Below are 13508 nucleotides of genomic sequence, written 5' to 3'. Positions count from 1 at the left end.
GGCGTGTTTCTGTATACTTTCATCCCTGTGTTGCTTTCATTCAGATGCTCAGGGTTCATAACAAGATAGGGTCACTGCTTTCTACCACGCTCATCAGACTGAGGTATGAGAGGCACCTAGAGGAGCAGTGTAGGAACACGCCACACTTTTGTTGCAGAAAGTAGAAGATACAGGCAGATTCTTCATGCCCGGATGAAGAGAGAGAAGATAAGGAGCTTGATGTTTGATAGTGTTATCATGAGAACACTATGTCATTGTCCAGTTATGTTTTTGTTTGCTAGCTTTCAGGATTTATCTCATGGCTTCATCTTGTTTGCATAAAGACGCATTAAGAAATCCAAGTCGGGGCTGCAACAATGGATGTGCTTAAGTCCCTTCTGAGATACAGTCAAAATATGTATGGAACTTATTCTTGGGCAAATCACAGCTGTGTGATAAGGTTAAGCAAAGCCGTTATAAGACAGTCTCTTTTGTCTTCAACAATTGCACACATTCTAAAAACTTTATAACCCCCTGTTCGCTCTTCTAACTTACAATATTATTTTTGCGGAACAGGATTCCTTTATGTCCTCAGTCAGTGTATGTCTCAAGTTTCGAAACAAAATATTAATAAATAGGGCCTTTTCTGGTTTTTCGACCACAAGTAGCCATAGTGGGGCCATGCTTGTTAGTATAAGACACTAAAGAAACATATGCAAACCATTCGACACACAATCCTACCACTGCTTTCTCGCTATTTAACTCATTGACAGCTGGTGGTGTAAACAAGCAAAGGCAAAAATGACCAACAAGTGCAGGAAGACTGCAAGCATTGATTTATAGTATTCACAATTTGGATATTTAATAACAACCATGCACACCTTTTGTTAGACCTAAAGGTTTCACACAGTGTGTTGTGGTTAAACACTTCTTCAAACTTATTTTTTTGTGCTTTTACAAGTTAAATATATACTCACCTTTAAGCATGAAATGTATTTTTTGATTGAGTATGTTGTATATGAAGAAAGTTAATATCTTAGTTGTGGTTTTTCTCACCTAATGGACATGTGATTGGGATAAGGGATGTTATAATTTATCAGAGTGAAGATTCCAGCAACAATTACGATAATAAAGAACCTGGGTTACATGCTACGTCAGTGAGGCATTCAGGGAACCTCTGTACAATCTATTAACAGTCCAATAACCTGGGTTACAGACACAAAAAAAACAATTACCTTTTATTTAAACAACAATTGTCCACCATGGTTGTTTGGTTTTGTGACCAAAACAATGAGAACAATTTCTCAAATGTCATTTAAACTGTGTTGCCTAAAAGAGCTGCACACTGAGATGAAAATGGACTTGTGTGTTCGCCTACGGAGCAGAGAGTAGATAGATAGAGATTACCGTCAACCTGCGGCCACAAAGGAAGCATTGTCTCAGTGATCAGGTCCCTTCGTCAAGGACACTTAAGCAGTCACATTCCTTGAGAGACACCCACAAAAATGGCATTTAAAGTGTCATGGCCACCTCCTCACAGGCTTTGATATTCAAATGAAACATGGCCCTATACAAACAGGCGCCTCAGCTGAAGAAGAGGGGGAGAGTAAATCAGATAGGATTTCCCCGAGATGAAAAGAGCTCGTCTGACATTTTCACAGCGAGTGCTGAGGGACGCTGAAGCAATGTTGGTTCGATGTCATGGTGGGAAGTTATTGCTGTGTGGAAAGGTTAGAGTTTTCACCCCGCTTCCTCAGACAAACTGCTCAAACGCAGCATGCAACGAGCAGAGGAGCTGAGACTGGAGCGAAGATGAGTGGCCACGGTCACATCACACAAAAACAAATCCAACCCACCCCGCCGGCATTCCCCTTTTATTGTCACACTGGTCAGTTTGTTTTGCCTTTAATGTTTTGGTGGAGACTGAAGAGCCCCTGCAGTGAGCCGCTGCTGAAGAGTCTAAACACAAAAAGACCTCCGAGAGGGTCATAGCAGCCGCACCGTGGGATCTGAGAAGTTTGGTGTTTAATCAGAATCACTGAATTACACATTCTGACTGTTGTTGCAAAGCTTTCTAATGCCTCTCTCTGATAAGTGTTTCCTGAGCTGAAGGTTTCTCTCAGTGAGAGCCCATTCTTTTGGACAGAACGTCTCATTCCCATGCAGATGGAATGTGTGGATTTGCTGCCATCCAAATTGATGGGCACAGTCTGGTATGCAATTAAGGCATAGCTGTCACTAAGAGGCTTTCCTGGGTGATTAACTTGTAAGGGCTGTTGCATCCAAGGAAGTCAACTGAACACAATTCGCCTATTTCAAGGGGAAGATGAGGTGAGAGGAAAGAAGCTTGCCAAAGCAGACAACTGGAAACAAGAGACGTGGGTTCCATCCACCAGGGAGTGGAGCTCAGGGTTCAGAGTGACATGCAACGCGCGTTTATGGCTCTGATGTGGTAGTAAAGCTGTCTCGAAAGTGACATGAATCTTCATCGATCCAAGTATCAACCCCCCCCCCCGCTTCTCAGCCCCTCTCGCTCACTACCCTTTCCGGTGTACGTGCTAAATGGCACTGGCTTCTTTAACAATCTGGTAACTCTTTGAAGAGGCTCTTATCCCCGTTCCCCCCCCCCCCCCCCCCCTCTTGGCCCTTTCAGAGTGCCAGCTTCTCTCCTCTCTCTCGCACACAAGCTCAGCCGGCGCGTAAATCCACGTACGCACACAAACACGTACTCCCTTGCATCTGTCCATCTCAGAAACAAACTTTATGACAAGAAGCCCTTTTAGAGAATTTTCATGCAGGTTGCATTGCCAGCGATACAATGCAAACAAAAGCTCCTTGGCTCCTAAGTGGTCCTCTTCCAATGTTTGAACACATTTTGTACCCTCTGCGTTTCTCTTTTTGTCGAGTTGTGTTTGCAGTGGCTAGCAACAAGGAAGTTGATTAAATCAGGAGGTTTAACACCTTGTTCCAGAAACCAAAACTTACGAGTTATTTTCCTTCCATCTGTTTTTGACGAATTCACGATTCACCTGTTGGCAAAGTAAAAAACAAAAAGTAGCCTGTCAATGTTTCATTTAAGTTTTGAATGTTTTAATGTGACACAGGGCCATCTCATGCTGTGCTGATTTGTGCAGCACTGCCCGGATTAGTTTCCCACCATGGCTGCCTCTTAACTTCCTCCTTGTGCATGTTGCCATGACGCCTGCAGCGGCATTCTCACACAGACCAGCTGGTTTCCAGTCAACTGCAGTCCCTCTTACTCAAAGTGGTCATGTGAGGTGACCATTTAAATTTAAAGGAGCTTCCACTTTTTTACTTTCAGATATCCTGCCTACAATTCATGTACACATTTGACTTTTTAGGTCAATGGTTTGAATTTAGACTTATATTAATTCATTGGTTTGCCATTGCGGGGAATGCAAAACATTGACATGTGATGACCTTATTAAAGTGAGTCCATGTGGCCTTATAAAGTAGAAAGTAGAAAAAAACCGGCATATTTACAAGCAGACATGGAGTAACATTAGCTTTCATTTGAAGATGATAAATGTAAGTAAAATATTCCCTCTGACTCCGTTTATCAAGTAGGGGATTGCCAAACATGACCAAAACAACCCCCCCCCCCCACTCACCCCCTAATAGCGGAGAGAGTGCAGGGGGAGAGGGGTTGGTTAGCTGAATATGTTAGTGTAGTCGGCCTGATACATTGATCCTTTATCCAAAAGTGCTTTCTGCAAGTGAGAATCTATGGCTCCCGGCCATGATTGTAATATACGAGTAGCCTGATCTCCTGTGCTGTGTCCCGATTAATCCACGCTGCTGTCCATGGTGCTGAAGTAGTAAATAGATTTGTAATTGCAACTTTTTGTTGAGTCCCGCCCTTCTGTCAGTTGTGTCTTGTATGTTCAATACTCTTTAAACTATTAAGCTGGGGTGGTGGGTTCATTCGTTTTGGGCAAATGACCAACACTGAAATGACAGCTTGGTCCATCACCCCTGTTTGAAAAATGTACATAGTGAATACTACTTTGTGCTCTGGTTTGGTCTCCAACGACTCATTAAGGAAATATTTGGTTCTTTTGATGCAAAATACTCCACTCTGGTCTGGTCGGGAGATAATAAATGAAGGATTTAGTAAATGTATTAGTGCCATTTTGTTGAAAACTAGCTTCATGCTGTGACTGAAAAAATAAAACCAAAACAATAAGCTGAAAAAAATAAAATATTAGAGGTGAGTGGAACTGCAGAAACACGTTAAAAATTATCCGAGTGTCACTATGTGCAAACCCTTGCCATTGCCTTGACCCAATAGTCACTTGATCCATTGTCTATATCAAACTTTTGATTGCAGCTGATTTGAGACGGTTATATTTTCCAGAGTTTCTTTGAGGCCGGATTTGAAATGACAGTTTGGCTGCCTTTAAACCATCACATTTGGGTGATGTAATAGGGAGTAAGAACAAGTTTATTTGATTAAAAAAAAAAAATCTTACATCAATCTGGTCTGCAAAGTCTCCTACTATTGAGTGGCCTCAATACGTGCTATTCTTCCCTATTGGTATGGGCATGGAATTGACTCCAAACTCCATTAAGAGATCTGACAGTTTAGTTTTATGTTATCTTTTTTCAGGAAAAATAATTACTTTCATACATTCATACTGAGTTCACAAGTAGGAACACTTGTTGTCAAAGGTCACATGTTGTGAGAGTCCATTTTCAAGTTCAACATATCGTTATGTTTTCACTCTCAGAAAAGAAAAAAGTGAGCAAAGCAGATACTGTATCTGCACTCTTCTCTAATCTGAACCACACCCGGCTTGTAAAAAAACATGGTGTTAAACAAAGTCACTTTCTTCAGCCCTCATTAGCCCGTCTCCTTTCTCTGCCTGAAGCTGGCTGAATGTATTGGATGGTATATAGAATGCATGTATTGTAGGGAGGTGAAGCCCAGCAGGGGGCAGCGGTGATTGTCAGGTGCTGCTCCGCTCCACTGACACTCTTTGACTGCCTCCAACCTTCTGTAGACGATGGCATGGGAGCAGACAATCTGTCAGTGAGACCTTGAGGATTACAAAAATAAAAATCATTTGTGGATGTTATCAAGAACAATAGACACAGTTTTAGTAACGTATCTAACCAAGTAGCTTTAGCTGCTACATCTAAACGGGTAGAAGTCACACCCTTAAACCATGGTCCACAGATATCAATGGAACATTACAAAGAAATAATGACTTCAATCTGACAGTGGAATAAAAGCAGTTAATGACTTTCCTGTCAGGGCAATGTGTTTTCAGAGCTACGAAACCCCCTCTTCCGCCCCTGAGACATGTTATGTGGGGTCCCTGATGGGGTACATGATCTTTGTTCCTTTTTTCTCTTCCTTCTCAGTTGGGGGTCATTCATGGAATCAACTTGAGACCGTCTTTTTTTCTTATTTTTACTACCGTCTTTTCTGTTGTATTTTTAGCACCATGTCCAATACATGTTCTCCACTGAATGTGAACGTAAAGAACGTACTAAGTGTGTGTGTGTCCAGTTTGCCTTTGCCACTGTGAGAAGAAGTAGTACAGTGAACGTCAATCAGTCAAGAGTTTCTCCAGTCTTTATGCATCAGGCTTAATTAGGAGACTTTTGCTCAACACAAAGAGCTATGATGCAACAAAAGAGTGGACGCTGAAAAGAAGCAGACCTGAAGTCCTTCCATCTCCCATTCACTCGTATGTATAAGGACTGCACAGTTAAACACAAGGCAAACTCTCCAGTAAAATTCCATGGCTGGCAAACACAGGACTGAGAACAGGCGGAGAGGAAGAACTACTTTTTCCAAGAGCTGCTTTGTCATCGAGAGGAAGCGCACTTTGTTCTGTTCATAACAAATCACCGTTAAAATAAAACTTCATGTTTAATGCTTTTATCAGATTTTGTCTCCAAAAATTTAACAATTGTATATTTCAATAATTCAAAATGATATTTTTTATTACAATATCACCTTTAGTATCCTCAGGATTATCTGATATATTCCCACAATAAAGTAAAGATGAAGAGGAAGTCATTCATATTAATCTGTAATATATTTATAATGAATATACAGTATGTCACATTTTGGAAAAAGTTTGCTACAAACCTTGAATATTGTTTTTCTAAATTGTAATGACATTTCCCCAAAACTAATTAGCTTTGAAGGTACAGAATACGATTTATTTTACAGATTTTGCTGATTATTTAAATTTCGTTTTTCATTGCTTATCTCCTAGCAGGCTACAAGTAGACAAGCTAGCACGGCTACCTAAGATTAGCCTCCTGACGCATTTAGCTTTTACATGGATGAGGCACAGAACTTGTTTTTGGGATAATGAAACATCAAAATGTGTAACAGTGAAATGCCAAAACCTAGTGTTACAGTAACACAAGCAAAGAAGAGTCAGTATGTCAGTCAGTCATTTGAATGTGCTAATATTAGCCATCCTTTAGCATTTAGCATGTTTTCTTTTGGGGAGTCGCGCCAACGGTAACACTTTCTACCTTGTTGGGTGGCTTTAACATTGCTGCTGACTTTCTTATTGGTTGCCTTCCAAATGGCAACCAATAAGAAATGTTCATTTTTTGATGACATACACCTGCTCTGTACTTTGCCTCTGTGGTGGCAACTTGAGGCACTAGGTCTACTGAATTAAGCAGGTGGGGTTTATTACTTTAGATTAAGATCAATCTTGTTTTAATGGCTAAAGAATAATACAAATACATTCTATTCTCAGACTATTAAGTACATAGACAGTGTGTCTAAGTGTCAACAGTTTTTGTTCTGTTGACTACTGCATGCAGTAAACCGATTATACTCCAAAGATAGCACCAGGTGCCTTAAAGTGCTGATGATTAGAGGAGTTTTTTCGGTCTTTGTGTAGATTATGTCATCTTTTACTTTTAGAAGCAACACCCACAGTTTCTCATGAAGGCAGTGTTCAAAAGTTTGAAAACTGTCCTCCAGATGTTTCACATTTCTGAAATAAATCTGGATATTTCATTACGCTGAATTGATTGACCAAATCGTCCTCGACACCTCGGCGCATTGCCACCTTGGTTATTTTGCTGTAATGTAATCCTAATCCTTCTGAGACGTAGCAAAGGTGTTAAAGATGGTTTTTCTATAACATTGAGCGCTTTAACAGCATTTCTGTAGAGTCTATTAAGATTGATCACCTGCTATATTCTCTCCATTGGCAATAAAGTAAGCCAAACCAATGTGATAAACACATTTTCTTTTTTTCCACCTTTTAATTTTTTGTGGTAGTTATATGTATTTTATCTCTGAGTAGGGCTCAGTGTTAAACATCTGGCTGACTCAGAAATAATACATGAATTCCCATGAAAGGAAGCATGAAATGAGGTCCAAGGGAAGAACTTGGACCAGAAACAAGTCAATGTTATGATTTATAAATCCCCTACAGCTCACAAGTGATGATAATAGTAATCTTTGGGGTCTATCTGAGCACTCAAAATCAGTAAATAGATGCAGAGGACTTGCATCAGAAAGCTACGAAGAAGGTGTCAACCTTGTAAAACATTGTGAAAATCTAATTAGATCAGATTGGGTGGTGCATTTCACTCTTAACCCACACAGTTGGCTGCTGCTGAGTTTCAGAAGAGCAAACTTCCTTTCCCCCTGCTGAAATACATGTTTAAGGAAACCTGTCCAACTGGCAAGAGCCACTCTAAAATAGTGGGATGTCTTCTCTTTGTTGTGATGAGAGAAATGATCCCAAGCATTGGCGGCGGCGGCTAACATGGGCTGTGGTGGTGGAGAGAAAGAAGGATTGAACACAGAAGAACAAACTCCAAAGTTCTCTCAGCTGATTTAAGTCTCATGTTTTCAGAAGCTCCCCATATGATTGTACAAGAAAACAAATCTGGACAAAAGCATCAAAGACGGTGGTCCCTCATGTCCCCCACATTTGATCAGTGTTTCATGTGCTCTTTCATGATTTTGACCCCACAGCTGTTCGAGAGGTGGGAGATTTCTGCTTGGGTTTTTTCTATCAAATGTAATATTTTTAAAAGAAATGTCTGGTGGCTGATGAGATATTAAACTGAGTGAGTGAAATAGTTTGACTTGCTTTGGTGACAACAGGTGGTCAGGGGAACATACTATAAGTAGGATTCATCCTCTGGGGACCAAGAATGTTCGTACAAAATGACACGGAAACCAATGAAATAGCTAATATTTAAGTATGAACCAAAGCGATGAACCTGATGACATTTAGACAACTCAGAACAAAAAGATATGACTGAAATCTCACCTATTGTGCTATATTTGAACAATATATTATAAGGCCATATCTATACAAAACATTTCTCTGAAGTGTTTTTTACCCCCGTTTTGGGTAAGGAGGAAAAGAGAGAAGGTTGTCGTTTCTGACACTTTCTGAGTCTCCTTACACACCGGGGACACATATTTATGTATAAAAGACGTCAAAAAGTGCATTTTGCATAATAGGTGACCTTTAATAAAAGACATTGGAAAAATATTAATGTATATTTTGTGTTAAATCATAGTTTCTGGGTTTGAACAATGGGCTGCTGCCGTAGTATAATCTCAAATTGACTTTATGTTCTGTGTTTGGGAAGACTTCTCCCTAAGAAATTCTCTCAAGCTGCATCTGGATCCTGTCAGGGGCTTCACTCCCTTACATGAACAATGAAAGGGGTTTTCCTTTTTAAACAGAGATAGCTCATCTCCAGGGAGAACTTTTTATTTTGACAGATTCATACAGTATTAAACAAAAGCCTATTATATGTTTTTTCAAATAGATACTTCAGCTGTAAATAATGGTTTGCCGTTGCTACAACACATGCCATTGGTTTATCAGATCCACAGTGCACATTTATGTACAATACATTTTCCATGACACTGATTGAGGAACTCTTTTTGCATTAAGCGCTCCACCTGCTAAAAGTTAAGGAGATCTACCATTGTTTTTATAAGTGTGTGATTCAACCATTACTGGAGCTCATCTACTACTGATCCTCAGGAAATCTGCAGATATTTGATCTGATGAAGATCTCTTTGAAAGTTCAAAAAGAACATGTGTCTGTGCTGCATCTGAGCCCAAAATGACATGTAAGCTGCACACAAGCCATGCCACTGATGGCTTAAGAGAAAGTAACTAGACACTTGGATGTACGTTTGCATGAACATAAATAATGTAAACAAGGAAACAGCTAACCTGGCTCCTTCCATAATAAGGAATCTAGTGGAACCAGCCAGAGAACAGTCTGGAACATAGACAGTTGTACGGATGTAATCACTGACCTTAAGAGGTGCTGTTAAATTGATTTTGTGACCTTTTAATTTAGCTGTTTTGTCCTCTTTCATGTCCTTAGGCTAAGCTATGCTAACTAGCTGCTGTCTTCAGCTCCATAATTAATGCACAATCAGTAGCATTGAATACACAATCAGTAGCATTGAATACATTTCCCAAAATAGTTTACAATCCTTTGAACCCTTTAGAACAGGGGTGAACAAACATTTTTCCCTGAGGGCCACGAACAGAAAAATACATGAAGGGACGGGCCGTATATTACCTCATATGTTAAGTTAGGTTATAAGCTGTCAAAATCAATCAAATGTAGGTAAATGATGCTTTATACCTGAATATGCTTTAAGAAAGAAAACAGCCTCACAGCTTCCCATAGGGTTTATTTATCTTATTACAAAAAGTATTGGCTGCTCACTCTTTCAAACAGAAGCCTCAGATTGCTTATAATAGGGGGAAATATGAACGGTATATTTCAAGTTTGTTACACAAAAACGCTTTTTTTCTCAATTAAGATTTATTTGAAAAGGTTTTCAACTTTATTTGACTGAATATATTTGGACAATAGGCTTATTAACACAATATTAATAACGTTTTATGTATGTTTACGAATATATTTAAGAAGTACAATATAAGACAGGAACCAGTTTCATGTGTGGGCCATATTCCACTATCCTTTTTGAATTGCTGAGGGCCAATTCAAAATGGACGGCCGGCCACAATTTGCCCCCAGGCCGTAGTTTGGACACCCCTGCTATAGATCATTCTAAGATTAACCTTGCTTTGCACTTATGCTCCATCCAGGAGACTTCATTACCAGCACAGAATAATCATCCACTGCAATTTGACAGTCTGATGATCACTGCCTGGACCTCATATATATCCCAGTCCAAAAAGCTCCCTCCCTGCAGCGGAAATGTGGCTCTGATTATTGGTGCTGTATGTCGAATAAGTTGCATAAAGCCAGGGAGGCACTATAATGTGAAACAGATATACCATATCTTTAACACAATACGCCACACTTACAAGGAAGACATACTTTTGTCATCATCCAGAAAATCATGTTAAAGTCTTTGTGCTTCAGGCTGTGAGCGCCGCTGTTTAAATCCAGAGCGCAGGCAAGCGTCTCTGAGGACACAGACAGTAATAACCGCCTGCTGAATGAGATTATTTTCCCTGAAGTAATATCTGCCTAGCCCGAGGAAACGGTGCATTCACTGACGGGAGGTATAGTGTTTGCATGCCACTAGTAATAGGATAGTCCTTAAACTCATGTACTGTCAAAATATTTGCAACTCTATTACAAGTTAGTGAAAACTCTACGGTATTTTTGGTGGGATTAATTGTTTTTAACCTCTTACATTTGGGATGTTTCATTTCCCAACTGCACCGGATCTTGAATAAAAATCCCAGTTTTTGTTAATTTGAGTTATTATGTTGTGTTTTAGAATTTAAAAAACCCTGATCTCACGGGATTGCCAGTTCCCAAGCTTGTATTTTACATTTTAATTAAAAGTCGATATATATCATTCAAACAGATGGGTTTGAGGTTTTTGTTTGTACTTGTTGACAAATAATCCTAAATCTTTTTATTTTATGAAAACCTTTGGCAGACGATGTCACATTGATCTATTAGGTGAATATATTTTAACTGACCTCACTTTACCAGTGATTTGTTCTCCGACTCTTTATGTCCATCTGTTGAGTGTTAACAAGTATAAATCCAGATGCAAAACATCTGCCTTGGTTGCTCTGTTTCTGGTCACATTCAGTCCCACTACAATACTTGACAAGCTGTTGATTGATTTCTTAAAGAGTGATTGCGGTTTATTTAAAACTGGCACATTTCACTTTAATGTGTTTATTGTCTCTGTATGGCTCATGCTAACTTTGCACCTCTGTTGTAGAGTTTTTGAGCCATGCTACAAAAGATAGTATTTGCCTATACCAGCCATTTTCTCTAACTGCATGGTTACCTGTGTGTAGATATGTGAAGTTATTTGTGCTATAGAAGAAGTAGCAAAAAGATTACTGCAATTATCTGAATTACAATAATAAAATGACTGTTTGGTCAAGCCAGCCCCAGCCCTTAGTTACAGTTGATTTTGGGAAAGTGAAACAAAGTCTGCAGGATGATAATCTTGATAAGTGCTGCAAATTCATTTGTTGTAGTTACACAGCTGGGATCACTCTCATCCGTGAACACATCTATTTTCCATATCTGGCATCAACAGGTCTCTTTCTCAGCAGCAAAACTTTGCATTTCTTCATGTATCCTCCTTCTTTGTTCAACAAAGTGTGGAATGACTTTATATCCATATGATCCACCATTGCATTTAGCTTTTTGAGCTTCCTTAGAAGAGAGTATGGGAAAGCCAGCTTCACCTATGTAAGAAAAACGCTGCGCCTGGATGTGTGAAAAGCTAGGCTTGACGTTCCTTAGATGTGGATCCCTATACTGTAAACTATAATGGCCATTCCAAGAGGCTACTTCCTTTCTTTTCACATTTTTTTTTCTTCAAAAGGATCAGTCATACTTTCCACATCGTGTGTCCATTCATGTGTCCATTCATGTGCACAGGGTTACATTGATACTACATGTGGGGCTCTGCCTCCATCTGATGCTGCACGGATGCACATTTACAAATACACACTGCACGTTATTACGTTGTTTTCCAGGAGATCAATGCCATTAGACTGTCTTTGTATTCCTATAGAAGCTAACTATAATAATGTTGGTAATGAGCATAACAGCAAATCTCCTCATAAAAAACTAATCAAAACAATCCTTCAGTTTAAAACCTTTTCCTTTTTCTTTTTTTCTCTCGATAAACGAGTGAATGGTGCATACGCCACCAACTCAACTGGAGTGTGGAACAGTGTGTGCATTAGGCGATGGATAAGATTACAATCCAGTCTGCACGGACTGCACGCGTACATGGTGAATAAAGTAATTTGCGTTTCGCCGGAATCTCTACAATGGAAGTGGCAAGTGCAAACAGGGGCGGTTCGAGGGGGGGCCAACAGGGGCCAGTGCCCCCGTAACACTGACCAGGGACCCCCCTGTGGCCCCCCTCCAAAAAAAAGGTTACAAAATTACGATTTTGGAACTAAATCAAATCAGAGACCCGGATGTAAAGTGGAGATTAAACTGTTCATTACCTTATATAAAAGCAAATACTGTTTATGTTTTTTAATTAAATTGTCACTTAAAGTTGCTAAAACAAAAAAAACTACTGAAACAAAGGACTGTAACTTAAATGTACTAAAACAAATACCAATTACTGTATTTTATGTTTATTTTACACAATTACTTTATACTGTCTTTGTCTTTTTTTTAACCCGCTTTTATTGTGCCCCTCTCATGAAATAACTGGCCCCAGCCTGGCCCCCCCAGTAAAATTAGTCTAGAACTGCCACTGAGGGCAAAGTTATCTCAAGCTGATGCAAAGAGCCACATTTAAGAGAAAAACACCATGGTCAAAACAAGACAAAATGTTCCTTTAATACGCAGTTCTGCGGAGGATGCAACAGAAAGCTGTCAATCCAGGCGTTAATCCCGTTCAACAAGACACAGACAACCTCTAACCTCCCCATATACAGTAAATGAAGCTGGCCTCTAAACATTGCTCCAGGACTCCTGCCAGATTGCAATCACATCGACTGCCTATCAAACCAAAGACCCCAGAGGTCTGACATTTGAAAGGAGTGTTTGTTAGCAGTGTTTTTGTGTTATCTACAAATACATTTTAAATACATCTACAAATACAGAGAACAGCTTTATCAGATTCAAGTTAGACAATAGCCAAAATCCTTGTAATGTGTTTATATAGCTCATACAATGGCCCATTGGAAGCACAACAACCACAATTATCTCTCTCTCCCACACTGGGGTATAATTTTCTTACGTCATTCTTGAGATATTGCCGAATCCCAGCAGTGAAGTGAAAGATATTGAAAATAACATTAACCTACGGTATATCCCCATTGACTTATTAAGACATGCACGCACACATGTTTATGTTGTATCCATGGTAAACCTTCTGGGACGTAGTAAAAGTCTAGAGTGACCTCAGGGCACATGTCTAGGGACTCAGCCTTCACAACCAGCCTTTCAAAATGGAAATGAAATTATCTTTGTCGTCCACTACAGGTACAATAAATACAAAAAAGGGATTATTAAAAGACATGTACCTAGAGCAAAAGCTGTGCTGTGTT

Source organism: Gymnodraco acuticeps, unplaced genomic scaffold (genome assembly GCF_902827175.1).
Source record: "Gymnodraco acuticeps unplaced genomic scaffold, fGymAcu1.1, whole genome shotgun sequence".
Taxonomy (NCBI): domain Eukaryota; kingdom Metazoa; phylum Chordata; class Actinopteri; order Perciformes; family Bathydraconidae; genus Gymnodraco; species Gymnodraco acuticeps.
The sequence above is the reverse complement of the archived record's forward strand: the minus strand, read 5'-3'. Positions refer to the sequence as shown.